Raw genomic sequence first — 16,186 nt, 5'->3', positions numbered from 1 at the left:
AATAAACAGTATCTATCTAAAACCATCAGCCAACATGATCTGCAATGGGGATAAAATAGATGCATTCCCAATAAGATCAGGAGTGAAACAAGGATGCCCCTTGTAACAGTTAAAATTTAGGGAAACTGAAGCAGTTAGAAATTAGTTTCTCTCTGCAAGGAGTATTATATTTTTACAAGTTTATTAAAGGTTAAGGATTAAAGAAAATACAGAATAAGAAAGCATGTGTCTAGCCCCAGAGAGGTGCAGACAACCTCACCTACATTATGAAAAGAGATGCATGTGCTTGGAAGCAGCAACAGGATAAAGAAGAGCCCCCGCCGTATGCGGAGACCCTTTAAATAATAATTTGGTCTTGGCCCAGGTGAGAATTCAGTGAGATTACAAAGCATTCTGGGGAAGTGGAGCAAGGACTTCTGGGGATTGAAGCCCTGGATTCAAGTCTCCATTTTTACACCATTATCATCTTTATTATTCAACATTGTACTAGACACACTAGCAGTAGCAATTAGACAAGAAAAAGAAATTGAGGGTATTAAAATTGGCAATGAGGAGACCAAGCTATCACTCTTTGCAGATGACATGATGGTTTAGTTAACAAATCCTAGAGAATCAACCAAAAAGCTAGTGGAAATAATAAAAAATTTTATCAAAGTTGCAGGATACAAAATAAACCCACACAAGTTATCAGCATTTCTATATATCTCTAATATATCTCAGCAGCAAGAATTAGAAAGAGAAATTTCATTCAAAATCACCTTATATAATATAAAATACATAGGTATCTATTTGCCAAGACAAACACAAGAACTATATGAACACAACTACAAAACACTTTCTATACAACTTTGTAATTGGAAAAACATTAACTGCTCATGTGTAGGATGAGCCAATATAATAAAAATGGCCATCCTACCCAAACTTATCTATCTATTTAGTGCCATACCCATTGAACTTCCAGAAACTTTTTTTAATGAACTAGAAAAAAATAATGAAGTTCATTTGGAAGAACAAAAGATCAAGGATATCCAGGGAAATAATGAAAAAAAAATGCGAAGGAAGGTAGCCTTGCAGCCCCAGATCTGCAACTATACTATACTAAACTATACTATAAAGCACTGGTCATCAAAACAATTTGGTACTGGCTAAGAGACAGAAAGGAGGATCAATGAAATAAACTTGGGGTAAGTGACCTCAGTAAGACAGTCTATGACAAACCCATAGACCCCAGTTTTGGGGACAAAAATCCACTATTTAATAAAAACTCCTGGGAAAACTGGAAGACAGTGTGGGAGAGATTAGGTTTGGATCAACACCTCACACCATACACCAAGATAAACTCAGAATGGGTGAATGACTTGAGCATAAAGAAGGAAATTATAAGCAAATTAGGTAAACACAGAATAGTATACATGTCAGACCTTTGGGAAGGGAAAGATTTTAAAACCAGGCAAGACTTAGAAAGAGTCAAAAAGGTTTTGTACAAACAAAACCAATGTAACTAAAATCAGAAGGGAAGCAACAAATTGGGAAACAATCTTCATAAAAACCTCTGACATAGGTTTAATTACTCAAATTTACAAAGAGCTAAATCAATTTTACAAAAAATCAAGCCATTCTCCAATTGATAAATGGGCAAGGGACATGAATAGGCAGTTTTCAGATAAAGAAATCAAAACTATTAGTAAGCACATGAAAAAGTGTATAATCAGAGAGATGCAAATCAAAACAACTCTGTGGTACCACCTCACACCTAGCAGATTGGCTAACATGACAGCAAAGGAAAGTAATGAATGCTGTAGGGGATGTGGCAAAGTCGGGAAATTAATTCATTGTTGTTAGAGTTGTGATCCAACCATTCTGAAGGGCAGTTTGGAACTATGCCACAAGGGCAATAGAAGACTGCCTACCTTTTGACCCATACATAGCATTGCTAGGTTTGTACCCCAAAGAGATAATAAGGAAAAAGACTTGTGCAAGATTATTCATAGCTTCACACTTTGTGGTGGCAAAAAACTGGAAAATGAGGGGATGCCCTTCAATTGGGTAATGGCTAAACAAATTGTGGTATATGTTAGTGATGGCATACTATTGTGCTCAAAGGAATAATAAAGTGGAGGAATTCCGTGGGGGCTGGAACAACCTCCAGGAAGTGATGCAGAGTGAAAGGAGCAGAGCCAGGAGAACATTGTGCACAGAGACTGATACACTGTGGTACAATCGAACGTAATGGAATTCTCCATTAGTGTCAATGCAATGTCCCTGAATAATCTGCAGGGATCTATGAGAAAAAAACACTATCCAGGAGCAGAGGACAAACTGTGGGAGTAAAAACACCGTGGAAAGGCAACTGCTTGACTGTAGGGGTGGAGGGGATATGACCGAGGAGAGAATCTAAATGAACACCTTAATGCAAATACCAACAACATGGAAATGAGTTGGGATCAAGAACACATGTGATACCCAGTGAAATTGCGCATTGGCTATGGGAGGGGTGTTGGTAGGGTGGGGAGGAAAAGAAAATGATCTTTGTTTCCAAATGTTTGAAAATGACCAAATAAAATAATGTTTAAATCTGAAAAAAGTAAAATTCTTGCAAAGAGCAAAATTCATTCAGATTCAGTGAAAAATATACAAGACTTTAAAAATATTACTTTGCTAGAAGCAAGAGATAATTATTTTAACATCAACAAAGATATAATAAAATGTATTCTTATCAACTATACCTTTAAAGGAAAGATCCTCTGGGTTAATGAATAGAAGGCAAATCCCTGTCTGTGACAAATATATGCTATGTGACCTTTGGTAATTCATTTAACTATTTAATTACTCTAAGTAACTTTCTATGATGAAGTTCCTGAGATGATGGTTTTAATTGAAAGAGTTTTCTCACTAGGGATACCCTATATCATGAAATCAGAGGAATGGATAAAACTAAAAATACTTAATTGGTGGAAATTGGTTAAATCTCTATGATGAGATGATACTGAGTTAGAGATTTTCTTGCTTCACCTATTTCCCAAGAGGTTAAAAAAATAAAGATGCCCAATATGCCTGCTCTTTATAGCACCACTTCCCTTGTGGTAGACAGGAAAGGGGAACAAAGATGATGTCCATCATTTTGGAAATGAGTAAACAAAATGTAGCAAAAATTGATGGCCCAACATAGAATGAAGTAAGTAGAACTAAGAAAATAAGAGTTCTCATTTATAAAGGATATTGAATGCCCTTTTATACTTAACTCCTGTTCCTGGTTCTCACAAGAATATAGATAGGATCCTGTACTCCCCAAGGCTATGCTAGCAGAGCAAAATTTTTGGCATTTCCTCCTCCAGTTTTTGGTCAAGGTAAATGAATTTTAATATTCCAGTCCATTTTATTCTAAAAATGAATGGCAAGGGGAGGGAATTACCATTTAAATGTCACCTAATATATGCCCGGGATTGGGCTAATATCCTATTTGTTCCACTTCACAAATATCTAATTTAATCCACACAACACCCTATGAGATAAAGTGTTGTTATTAACTTTATTTTATAGTTGATTAAACAGGCAAACCAAGGTTAAGTGACTTGTCCAGGGTCACATGGATATTCTGTATCTGAGGTCTGATTTTAAATTAGGTATTCTTCTTCTAAGCAGCACTTTATTTACTGAGCCACCTATCCACACCTGATGATGCTTTACAGCCAGACCTTGTTTTAAGAAACAAATACATTCCAAGATCCTTGTGTAAGTTGAAAATCATGCACAATAGGAAACACAAAATTTAATAAGCATTTCTTTTTTATTATTTTAATGTTATGTTCTTCAAGATCACTTGTTAATTCAATTTCTTAATAATCATTTTCTGATATTTTTGCAATCTGTGGTCTCTCTCTCTCTTTCCCTCCCTTCCACCGTACCCCAAGAAGGCAGTTTATATATATAATATATATATGTTGTACATATATTTTCATAAATGTTGATTTCTATGTTTGTTGTGTTGTGAAAGAAGACACATATCGCTTACAATGTTAACAAAATCATGGAGGAAATAAAGACCAAGATGTTCAATTTGTACTCAGAATGACTCTTCTTTCTCTAGCAGTGAGTATTTTCTTTTGTCCTGGGTCTCTTAGAGTTGTCCTGGATCCTTGTCTTGTTGATAATAGTTAAATAGTTAAGTCTTTCACAGTTGGTCATCATATATTACTGTGTCCAATGTCTTCCTGGTTCTGCTCACTTCACTTTACATTTTTTTCATATAAGTCTTTCCAGGTTTTTTGGTGATCATCTTGTTTGTCTTTTCTTATGGCATAGTAGTATTCCATTACAATTATATTCCACAACTTGTTCAACCATTCCAATTGATGAGCATCACTTCAGTTTCCAATTCTTTACCACCACAGAAAAAGCTTCTATAAATATTTTTGTACAAGATTTCTTACATGAACATACTTCTGTACTTTGTGACTTTTCTTAGGCTTATCAGAGCTATCTGCATCACTATTCTTACACTTTGGGGTCATTATTAAAAACTAAATATCATTAATGAAAAAAAGAGAAGCAATGCTCTGAAACAGACATGACTTTTATTACTAGGGAGAACTTCAGGTAAAGAGTGATATAGAAGCAAATGTTTCTCCTAAAAATGATGAAAATGAACATGACTGGGTGACCTGCTTTGGGACTTATGCCATTAGGGAAAATAGAGAGAATTTAGCACAAAAAATAAAAGATTTTGTTTTACTTTTTTTCTGCCTATTTTTTGAATGGCCTTTCAGTATATCTGAACCTGATGTAAAGCAAGGTGTTACTTTACTGGATATGATAGAGAAAAGTAAATATTTGTAGTTACTGTTATTTTGTAAGACCTATAAATCTATTGTTTGCCTTACTTGTAGCAACTGTATTAATTCTTTAAGCTATATCATACTGTGTTCTTGTAGCTAGAGGTAATATCTCTACCCTGGGATTTACTATGGGTTTGTAAAGCTCCAATATCATTTGGGTGAGGAAAAATAAGCACAAAGAGTAGAGAGTCCCAAAGAGTAAACTGATCTCCATTATGGCAGGAAAGAGTCTGATAGAAGAGACCCAGTATGGCTTCCCCCTAACCCCAGATGGGACTCCTATCAGTTTTTCTCTTCCCTTACAGATCTCAGCTTGCTATATTTTTAAATCCCCTTCATGAATTTGTGTGTCCAGAAAATCTTTTCATGTTATGATCTAACTTCTGTTTATTACATTTGTTAGACATAATGTGAACAGCCCTTAGAGGACAGACTTTTAACCCTACCAATTGTTTCTTAATGAAGAAATGCCAACCAATTTGCTCTGCTGGCATAGCCTTGGGGAGCACTGGGTCCCTTCTATATTCCTGTGAGGCCCTGTAACAGGCATTAAGTATAGAAGAGAATCATATAAAGAAGGGAAATACAACATTCCCATCTCTATATATGTGTTGATGTTCTCACCTTAAACAGGAAATCGATTCAATTCTTCTCTCCCATTTGTGAGGAGTCAGGTTGATCCACAGTTGTGATTCCCAGAGGTTAATAGCTAATCCATAGGCTCTATGTCCATGCAATTTTCTGTTCCCAAGTCTTTCTCCTCATCACTTTCCTTTTACTTTTCCCCTTTATTTCTTCTTATTTCTTTTCTCATTTTTCTGGATCTAAACAGCCTTGCAAAGCTTCAAGGTTTCCTCTTTCAGCACCTTTATACGCTACTTCCTTCTTTTATTTCTCTTTTTCTCTTCTTTTCCCCTGGATTCTGAAACTTTTATCTTCTTTCCTCTTTTAGACAATATTTAGAAATAAGTTCTTAGATGAGTTGAAAAATATTAAAGGCACAAATGGAGAAGGCAATGGGAAGAAAAGATTTGAAAACTGGAGAAGGTAATAGAAGGAGATGCTTTAAAATTAAAGGTAAACAGAGCTTCAGAGAGTACAAATAAAACCAGGTGTGAAGAGGACAATCTCCAACTACCAGAAGCAGGAGGGAGACTAAAAGGTCAGAGTGGGCAGCTTACCACCAGGTTAGCAAACACCCCTCCCTCCCCCTGGTCAGAGAAGTAAATAGAAAATTCACAGGAGACTCTCTCAGTAAAGGAACACTAAATAAAACTGCTACCCAGATGCTGAAAAACAAAGTTTCCACCACAAGGCAAGGGAAAAGTCAGTTTGAAGTTTAAAAATCCCATCAAGGATCCTGAGGCTATATCCACTATAATTATTGAAGAAAGAATCAATCTTCTACAAGGAATGCAGTAGCCAGAATATAGAGAGTTTCAAGGACTGATGAATAAGAGGAAAACTGTCTACACCTGGGTTGGAAGGATGACTCAGGAATAATTCATTCAATGTTCAAATATTTTAAAAAGATCCATTCAGAGAAACTAATTCAAGTACATCAGACATCCATAGTCAAAATTAATATGTAAGATTATGCTGTATAGAGACCAAAAGTTTCATGGAAATTTTGAAATAAAGGTTGGATTTGTTTGTTAGTCATTAAAATATTAAATAGTAGAAGCCAGAAGCTCTGGAACATACTGGCTGTGTGACCCTAGGCAAGTCATTTAATGTTTCAATGCTCCTCACAACCTTCTATGAATATATGTTGTAGGACTCATGATGAAAAAAGCTGTCCACTGCTATAGAAGAAACTGAGGGTATTTGAATGCAGATTGAAGCATACCAGTCTTCACTTTTTTCCTGCATGAATTTTTCTCTAGTGCAAACTATGTGTCTTCTTTCACGTGATGAACATGGGAATATGTATTGGATGAAGACATGAGTAGAAAACCTGTATCGTATTACCTGCTGTCTTGGGGAAGTGGCAAGGAACATGATCTTCATATCAAACTGTCAAAAATGATTATTTTTAAATTATATTGACATATCATCAGGAATTTTTTTAAAGAATTTTAAAAGAATGTATACTGCAGAGAAGGTTGTTTGTTTATTGATATAGAACATTTCTTCAATTGGGAATTCCTCTTACCAATGAAATCCCAAATCTAAAACATATCCATGCCTCGTGGAGTTAGTTTTTTTTTTTTCTTTAGAAAATTGCTGCCTGAATCATTGTCTGACTGTCTGACTTTTTCCATATGTTGGCTTTTTATAGTCACCTTTCTGATATTGGGGTTGAGATAGAACAAATACTCTAGGAAACGGAAAGCAACTCAGCCAAAGTCATCATTTTCCCATAATCATTTTAATCACTCCTGTCATGCTGGTTACAGCCTCTATTCTCCTTTCTGTGAACTGCTATAATAGCCTCAAAACAGGTTTCTCTGCTTTCAGTTTCTCCTGTCTCTCAAACTATCATCCTTTATACAATTGCCAAAATAAAATCTTCATTTAAAAAATACAGAATTAGACACTCAAGAGAGCAAAGAAGAAAAGAACCCAAATGTACAAAATTCCTTAAGTGTTCTTTTTTGTTTTGGTTTTCCTTTGTGTGGAGGGATAACTATACAAAAGAACTGGAAAGTCAGTGTCCCTCAATTGTGGAATAACTGAACAAATTATAGAATGAAAATATAATGGAATACTACTGAACTATAAGAAATCATGATAGCTTCATAAAAACCTGGGAATACTTATAGGACTGTAAGGAGAAGTTAGGTGAACAGATCTAGGGGAAAATTGGTTAAAAAAACCTCCCCGAATTATTTAACATTCTCCAGCAAGTACTTTCAGAGTCTAGCCAAAGTGGCTCAAGCTTGAAGGACATGTGTGACAAAGGGGAAGCTTACAGCTCTGGTTCATCAGTACTTGGCTTTAGATGAAGATGCTTATAAGCTGATTCAGAGATGTAGAAAATGGGGAGCCCAGAGTTCTCTGTATCATCAAACACTTGCAAAGTTCCCCTTTTGTTAAAAAAGGTGACAGGATAAGAAGGAAAAGACCTAACCAAGTCTGAAAGCAAACTCTCTCCTTCCATCTCCTGGTGGTTGCTCCTAAGGGATTGCTAGAAAGTCATGCTTCCTTTTCCAACTCATCCAGTAAAGCTCTGTTCAATTTAATTGATAATTTATAGAAAATCCACAGGGTATGGACACATTTGTGCAGTCTATCTGGAAAGATTCTTGTACAGCCATTAGTCAAAAGTGAAGTATCCAAGAACTTTTACATGGATAAGTCTAAGGCATAGTTGTTAATTCACAGGACATCTTATCACCTATTTTAAGTTGGATAGGGATAAATAACTTCCCACATCTATTTTTAAAAAGAGAAAAACAAGTGGTACACACTATAGAGTCAGTTTCATGTAAATGATATTTTTATTGTGTTTTCCCCTTTATTAAAAATGCCTGTTATTTGGTAAGTTTCATATATTTAAAGTAATTGAAAGGTAAAAATGCAAGGGATATCACTTGGCAAAGTGGATAGAGAGTTAGTCTGAAAGATCTGGTTTGAATTTCCATCTATGAAATGGGCCAGCAAATCACTCAATTTCTCAATGCTTTAAAATAACTCTCTATGTCTACAAGATTGAGATAGTGTCCTCACCTGGGAATTCTTTTTATCAATAAAATCACAGATCCAAAATGAATCTAAATTTTTAGAAATGAAAACTTTTGATCATATCAATCTCTTAAAAAAAAAACTCCATGACTTCCTATTGTATTTATGATAAAATACATTGAGTATTTTTTTAAACAATAGAAGATATTAACCTGGAATTTAAGGCCCTCTACAGTCTCATGAAAGCCTATCATACCAGCCTTATCTCATAGTTCTTCACTTTACACATTGTCTCTTTCTGTACATTAATGGAAGTTATTGTCCAAGTCTGGAATATTTTCCCTTCCTTATCTCATCCTACTACAATCCTTAGTTCCTTCAAGGTCAAGTTCAGGATTCATCTCTTTCTCATGAAATCTTTTTTGATCTACACACCTGAAAATATCTTCCCCCTTGAATGTTCTGAGGGAATTTGGGTTTTCTTTATAAAATCTTTATATCATACTTGTGGAAATTTCCTAATAATGTGATATAGTAGTAGTCTCTCGGTTGCATTTTCATCTATGGTGTATAGATGAGTGTACATAAAGACACTTGTGTTTGAAGGAGATTTAAGTGGAAAAGTCGATGCACAGAGACAGTCCCACTCTCTCGGCATTGGAAGCCTGGGTCCAATGGCACGAAAAATCGTTACCCCTGGAGACTTCCTCAGCTGCATTGGATGGTCCTGTTGTCTTTTGTGCTCCAACACGCCCTAAGCACTCCACAGTGCTCTGCTGCGTCACCATCTCAGCCGTTGAACCTTCTTCTTGGTTTCTTCCGTCTATTCAGCCAAAGCAGTCTTCACATGCTGGGTGAGCAAAACCAGGGGTCTACGACCCGATGGCTACCATCACAAGGTTTAGCCAGCCTGTCGAAGCCATTGCCTGGGGTGTGGCCGCTGCTGCATGCTAGCAGCTACTAGGAGCCACAAGTGAGAGCTGGGTATCAGGTGAGGGTCAGAGGCTGGAGAGCTGCCCTAAGAGGGCATGACAAGCCCTCCATACCAGAGATATTACCCCTCCCTGAGCACCCCATACACCCCAACTTTGTTATAATGTTTTCTAATTCAGTAAATAAAAAAGTTTTTGGGGCATTTGATATGGCACTGAATAAGTAGATTAATTTGGGTAGGATTGTCATTTTTATTATATTAGCTCATCCTAACCATTAGCAAAAGCAATTAGTATGCTTTTCTAATTATTTAGATTCAGTTTTAATTATGTGAAAAGTGTTTTGTAGTTGTGCTCATATAATTCCTGTATTTGTCTTGGCAGATAGATTCCTAAATATTTTATATTATCAAGAGTGATTTTAAATGGAGCTCCTCTTTCTAATTCCTGCTGAGGAGTTTTGTTGGAAATATATAGAATGCTGATGATTTATGTGGGTTTATTTTGTAGTCTGCAACTTTGCTGCTAAAGTTGTTCATTATTTCCACTAGTCTTTTAGTTGATTTTCTAGGATTCTATAAGTTTATCATGATATCATCTGCAAAGAATGATAGTTTAAATTCCTCATTGCCTTCTTTAATCCCTTTGATTTCTATTTCTTCTCTAATTGCTACTGCTAGCATTTCTAGTACAATATTAAATAACAGAAGTGATAAGGGGATCCTTGCTTTACTCCTGATCTTATTTGGAAAGCTTCTGCCTTTTTGCTATATCATTTGGTGCACAAATATTTAGTAATGATATAACTTCGTTGTCTATAGTATCTTTTAGCAAAATGTAATTGCCTTCCTTATCTCTCTTAATCTGACCAATTTCTACTATAGCTTTGTCTGATATGATTGCTATGCTTGCTTTTTTTTTTTTTACTTTAGATGAAGCATAATAAATTCTATTCCAGCTTTTTACCTTGAATCTCTTTGTGTCAACCTGCCTCAAATGTGTTTCTTGTGAACAACTTATAGTAAGATTCTGGTTTTTAATCCACTCTGCTATCTGCTTCCATTTTATGGGTGAGTTCATCCCATTCGCATTCAGTGTTATGATTACTAACTGTGCATTGCCCTTCATCCTATTATCCCCTTTAGATTCTGCTGTATTCCTTTTCACTCTGTTCCTATTCACCAGTATTTTGCTTTTTGTCACTTCCCCAATTCCCCCTCTCATCAAGTACTTCCACCTTCCCTTGTCTTATTCCTCTTCTACTTCTTTGTAGGGAAAGATATAATTCTATACCCCACTGAGTATACTTGTTTTTCCCTCTCTGAGCCATTTATAAAGAGAGTAAAAATTAACCATTGCCCAACACCAACCTTATTCTCCCCTCTCTTAAATGATTTTTCACACCTCTTTATGTTATATACTTTACCCCATTCTATCTCTCCCTTCTCTTTTCTCTCAGTGCAACCCTCTCTTTCACCCCTCACTTTTTTACATATCATTCATATGCATACATATCATACATATCATTTCATATCACATTTACATACACATTATATCATCTTATATTATCATACACATGATATCATCATGATCAGCTTATTTCCCCACCCTCTTTCTGAGTAAATTCTTTATAACTTCTTTACTAGTAAGAGTAATTTTTGAGAATTACAGATATCCTCTTTTCATGGAGACATAGAAACTTTTTTACTTTAATGAGTCCCTTAATTTTTTTCTTTTTTATTTGGACTTCTCTTGTGTCTTGTGTTTGGACTTTGAATTTTTGGTTTAGGTCTGGCTTGTTCCTCAGGAATGCTTGGAAATCTTCTATCTTATTGAATATCCTCCCACCCCCCAAAAAAAGAATATACTCTTTTGCTGGATAGGTGACTGTGTTGTAAACCCAAATCTTTCACCTTCAAGAATATCATATAGCATGCCTTTTGGTCCTTTAATATAGAAGCCTCTGGTCCTGTGTGATCCAGGGTATTTAAATGATTTCTTTCTGGATGCTTGAAGAATTTTCTCCTCAGCTTGATGGCTCTTGAACTTAGCTATTATATTCCTGGAAGTTGTCATTTGAGGATTTCTTTCTGGAGGTGATCTGTGAATTCTTTCCATTTCAAATTTATTTTCTTGATTGAGGATCTCTGGGCTGTTTTCTTTGATAATTTCTTGTAGCATGATGTCCAAGGTTTTTCCTGGATCATGGCTTTCAAGTAGTACAATGATTCTCAAATTGTCTCTCCTAGATCTATTTTCTAGGTCAGTTTCTTTTTAACAAGATATTTCATGTTTTCCTCTGTTTTTTCATTCCTTTGATTCTGCTTTATTGTTTCTTGGTTTTTCATGAGATCACTAGTTTCTAGATGGTCAATTCTGATTTATAAGACCTGATCTTCCTCTGTCTGTTTTTGCTTTTCCTTTTTCAATTGGCCCATTTTTTCTTGCAACTCTTTCATTTTTCTTTTCCACTTTTCCTCTACCTCTCTTAATTTTTTTTAGCTTTTTCAGAATCTGTGTCCAATATATATTTTTCTTTTGGACTTTGTGTGTGTTTCCTTTGCTTTCACTGTCTCCTTCTATATCTGTACCTTGCCTTTTATCTCCATAAAAATTCTTTAGTTAGGTGCTTTTTTTGTTGTTTGTTCATTTTTCATATCTAATTATAGGTAGTCTCTGTTTACTGGGGGGTTGGGTTACCCTCTTAAACTTCAGTCCTTCCTTGATGCTATTGCCAGCTTATTTTCTGGGTTTTTAACCAGTTTCAGTTCTTGAAGGATTATATGATAGTCTAAGGGCTGAGAGCTCTGAGAGTCCCCCCCACCCCCCCTTCCCCTGCTAATTCAATTGACCCTTGAGATCCTAATAGCTCAAAGACTTGCCTTAGGATTTTGGTCTTACTTTGATCTTGATCAAGTCAGGAAGTACTTAAATTGTAGACATAGGCTTAGGTGTAAGTTTTTGGTCTTGCTGTGTACTTGTTCTAATGGGGCATACACTTGATTGCCCTATCTTAGAGCTCTGCCCTCAGCTTTAGGCAAAAAATTCTGGGCCCCACCTTAGTACTATCAGTCACCCCAAACTGGGAACTATTTCCTCATCCCAAGCCAAGACTGGGACTTCTGGCTTTGCTCTGGGCTTACATAGATCAGCCCTATTCATCCCAGACTGCCCTGGGCTAGGACTAGGGACAAGTTTGAAATTTTATGGGGTATGAGTTGACTTTGACTTGAATGCTAGCTTTGACTTACATTCCAAACCTGAGACAGCAGATCTAGGGTTGGGGGGTGTGGCTTGCTCTTGGCTTGTTCTTCACACCTTGCTATATAGCCTTTTGCTGACTCTGTTCTCCTCTCACCCCAGTGTCCCAGATATTCTCTGCCTACTTTTTGGATTTTTCTTTTCTTGAAAGTTGTTTTACTCTGTCTCCTTGGCTGTCTCCTTGTTGGTCCTTTCACTACTGTATTCATTTTGTGATAATATTTAAATATTGGTTGGAGAAGATTCTCATGGTGACTCTGGAGTGTCTCTTGTTTACTCCATCATCTTGGCTCTGCCCCCAGAAGTTCTCCAGAAGTTTTTAAAAAGGGATTTTCTTCTATCATCTTCCTCCTAAACACAACCCCCCATATAATAGGTTCTAAAATGGCAAACCCAAACATTTATATTATATAATAATGTGATATAAGTATAAGATATATACATATGTTTAATGAATTTATTTTGTTTATATATATGTATGTGAAATATATTTCTATATCTATATTAATACACAAAAAGATCATTTATTTATATGTTACATACATGTACTTGCCTTTGTAATCCCAGTTCATAGAACCTGTTTAAAAAAAAAATATTTGTTTTTTGTTGTCATTTTAACATTGGTATTCACCATTGTTTTGGACTAGTAAACAAAATAGCATCAAAGTGTATAATCAACTCTCAATGGAAAAAGGATTTTATTTATTCTGCCAGACTCCAAAGTCATGGGTAAGATTAGGAGCAATGGGTAAAAGTTAAAAAGGACAAATTAAGGCTTAATGTGAGAAAAATATTCTCTACAGTGAGAGGTATTCCAAGGTAGAATGGACTGCCTCAGGATGTTGTAGCTTCTCTTTCATTGAAGAGCTTAAAATTTTGAATGGATCAGCTTTGGTTGGTGAAGTTATGGTGACTTTTCCTTTAGTGTAAGGGTTTGACTCAATAGAAATTTTTAAATCTCAAATTCTGATTCTAAGATAAAGTAGTAAAAGAGGAGCAATAAAACAAATTAAAGTGAGCCTTCAAAAGATAAATGCTAACCATAGTTAAAAATATTTGTTTAAAAATCTAGAGAAGAACATTCTTTCAAAGAAAATATACAAATGACTTCTATAATATTATTTTTAATATTTTAAAATTATTTTCTCTTATTTTGAATTTTAAAATATTTGACATAGAATAATAGTTGTAGAAAGACCCTTAGAGATCAAGTGAAATTATATTCTATATTACAGGAAGTATGTGTGATGAATGTGTTTGTAGGGGGCAGGCTATGCTCATCCTATTCCAGTAAAAAATTAAATTAACCAATAAATATTTATTAAGTAGATACTATGTATTGTATGTGTTAAGTGCTGGAGACACTGTACTAAGCCTCTGAGAGTCTACTTGATGTCCCTCAGTCTGCCTCTGTTCTATCTGTTCTTTATTGTTTTTCTAAAAAGAAGCCTTGCATTATAGTTTCTTTTTTTCTTCTGTTGTTTACTCAAATTCTTTCCTTGTACACTTGCTTCTCTTGTTGTTTGCTGGCTCTGTGAATTTAAGCTTTTCTGCCCTCTACAGGCTTCTTCTCTGCTCTGCTTATATACTGGATTAGGCCAGTTGAGCTGATCTGCAGTTGAATGTGCCCTGAAGCCAAAAATTCCCTGCCTCTGTTAGAGGCTTCATTTGGAGTATAGTGGCTGAAGGCTACAACCAGCCTGCCCTCTCCTCTGTTCCCCTCTGTCAGATGCCTACTTGCCAGCTATAGTCAGAGCCCTGAGCTTCCCTAAGTGGTAGCAAGGTACTCTGTCCTGGTTAGAGCCCTTGCCCTGAGCTTCTCCAGTCTCAGCACAGTGGGTAGGGGAAGGGTATTGGGACCTTCCTTCTTTTTTCCTTAAACCCAAGAATTTAACTTTCTCTGCATACCTTTTAAGTCGAATTGAACTGGAGAGTTCTGGCTCTGTCTTGTTGTTGGATTTGGTTTTCTGTTCCCTTGGAAGTTCTTTGTTTTTGATTGGTGTGAAAGGGTATTCACAGAGGAAATGATTTTTGCTATATCTAAGCAGCCATCTTGATTCCACCCCCGAGAATCTACTTGAGGAGCATTTACAATCCTGATTCAATTTCCATTCATCCAAAAATCTCTTTTTAAATCTAGCCATTGAAAATCATTCTTAATAATAGTAATAGAATGGCAACATGCAGAACTATAATGCTTTATTAATTACATAGTAATAAATTATACATATATGCTATTTGTTTCTATCTGACTACATTTTCCTAAATTGCTAGGCGAGAATCACTTTAAAGGTTATCTAATTCACCACCATATTTTACAAATGAAGAAACAATTATTAAGGGGCAAAATCATGACTTTATCAATCAAACATGACCTTTTCTTTTGATTTAACAGTGATAGAGTTTTATTTGCCACCAAACTGGTGCCCCATCTTCTCCCATGCTCTTAGTGCTGTATTAATTACTCTGTTTCTCTCATATAAGAATGAATCTTTACTTGACTTTTCTAGTGAATCCTAAATAGGAAAGATTTTACTGCCTACACCAGCTCATTCCCCTGCTCTTCCATATAACATTATAACCATGCTAGTATCTCCATCTTTCATTTTTTTTAATTTCCATTAATTCCACTCTCCCTGTCATTGGTTTCTTCTTCCCCTCAGCCCACCTAACAAATATGTTCACTCTATTTATGAAGCATTTTGGTAAGATATGGCTTGACTGCTGCATTCATAGAAATTTCTGGGAAACACTAGTCAGAGGAATCAGTTATTATATCTGAGGAAATGATGCCTCTTACTTACAAAGGATAAAACTGAGGTAGTGAGAAGTTCCTACAACCATGGAGCTACTTAGCAGAAGTCAGACTAGGTCTTCTGACTCAGTGTTCCTTTTCTTCTTTCTATACTCATCTTTTCTATAGTAGAGTTTCTCAAGTGAGAGATAAAGTCACTGTTGTTCACTGATCCTTGCGAATACTTCAACTTGTTCTCATGGTTATGTCTGATCTATTCACCAGTTTCTTTGCGAAAGAAATATAGTGATATTCAGTATCTTCAAGTGCATATATGTGCTCAACTGACATAAAAATGGATTATCAGGCCTTATAACTGCTGTCACATAATGTTTTGAGGAACTACATACTTTTGCTCAACTGATGAAAGTCAGTTATGATAAAACATTGAGTTTGAAAACTGAAGCAATGGAAGTCCATAGTTAATCAAAATGTGTGACATTTGAGGACTCTTACCTCCCTGCACTCCATCCCAGTTTTCAAAATGGTTCTTGAGACACAGGGAGGTGGCAGAATCATGATTCAAGTACGTCTGTGGCAAAACATTTAGCAACTCATAGAAAGAAAGGGAAGAATAGATTTTTATAATTCACATGTGCAGCATCGAATCTTGTCTTTATTACATAGGCTTTAAAAATAACTTAGTATGATTTCTAGTAGGCGCATGTTTTATTTTTCCTAAGTTTTCTGTGATACCTTTAAAATACAACCATAATAAGATGGATTTTTCTTCAGGG

This window comes from Monodelphis domestica, chromosome 6 (genome assembly GCF_027887165.1).
Source record: "Monodelphis domestica isolate mMonDom1 chromosome 6, mMonDom1.pri, whole genome shotgun sequence".
Taxonomy (NCBI): domain Eukaryota; kingdom Metazoa; phylum Chordata; class Mammalia; order Didelphimorphia; family Didelphidae; genus Monodelphis; species Monodelphis domestica.
The sequence above is the reverse complement of the archived record's forward strand: the minus strand, read 5'-3'. Positions refer to the sequence as shown.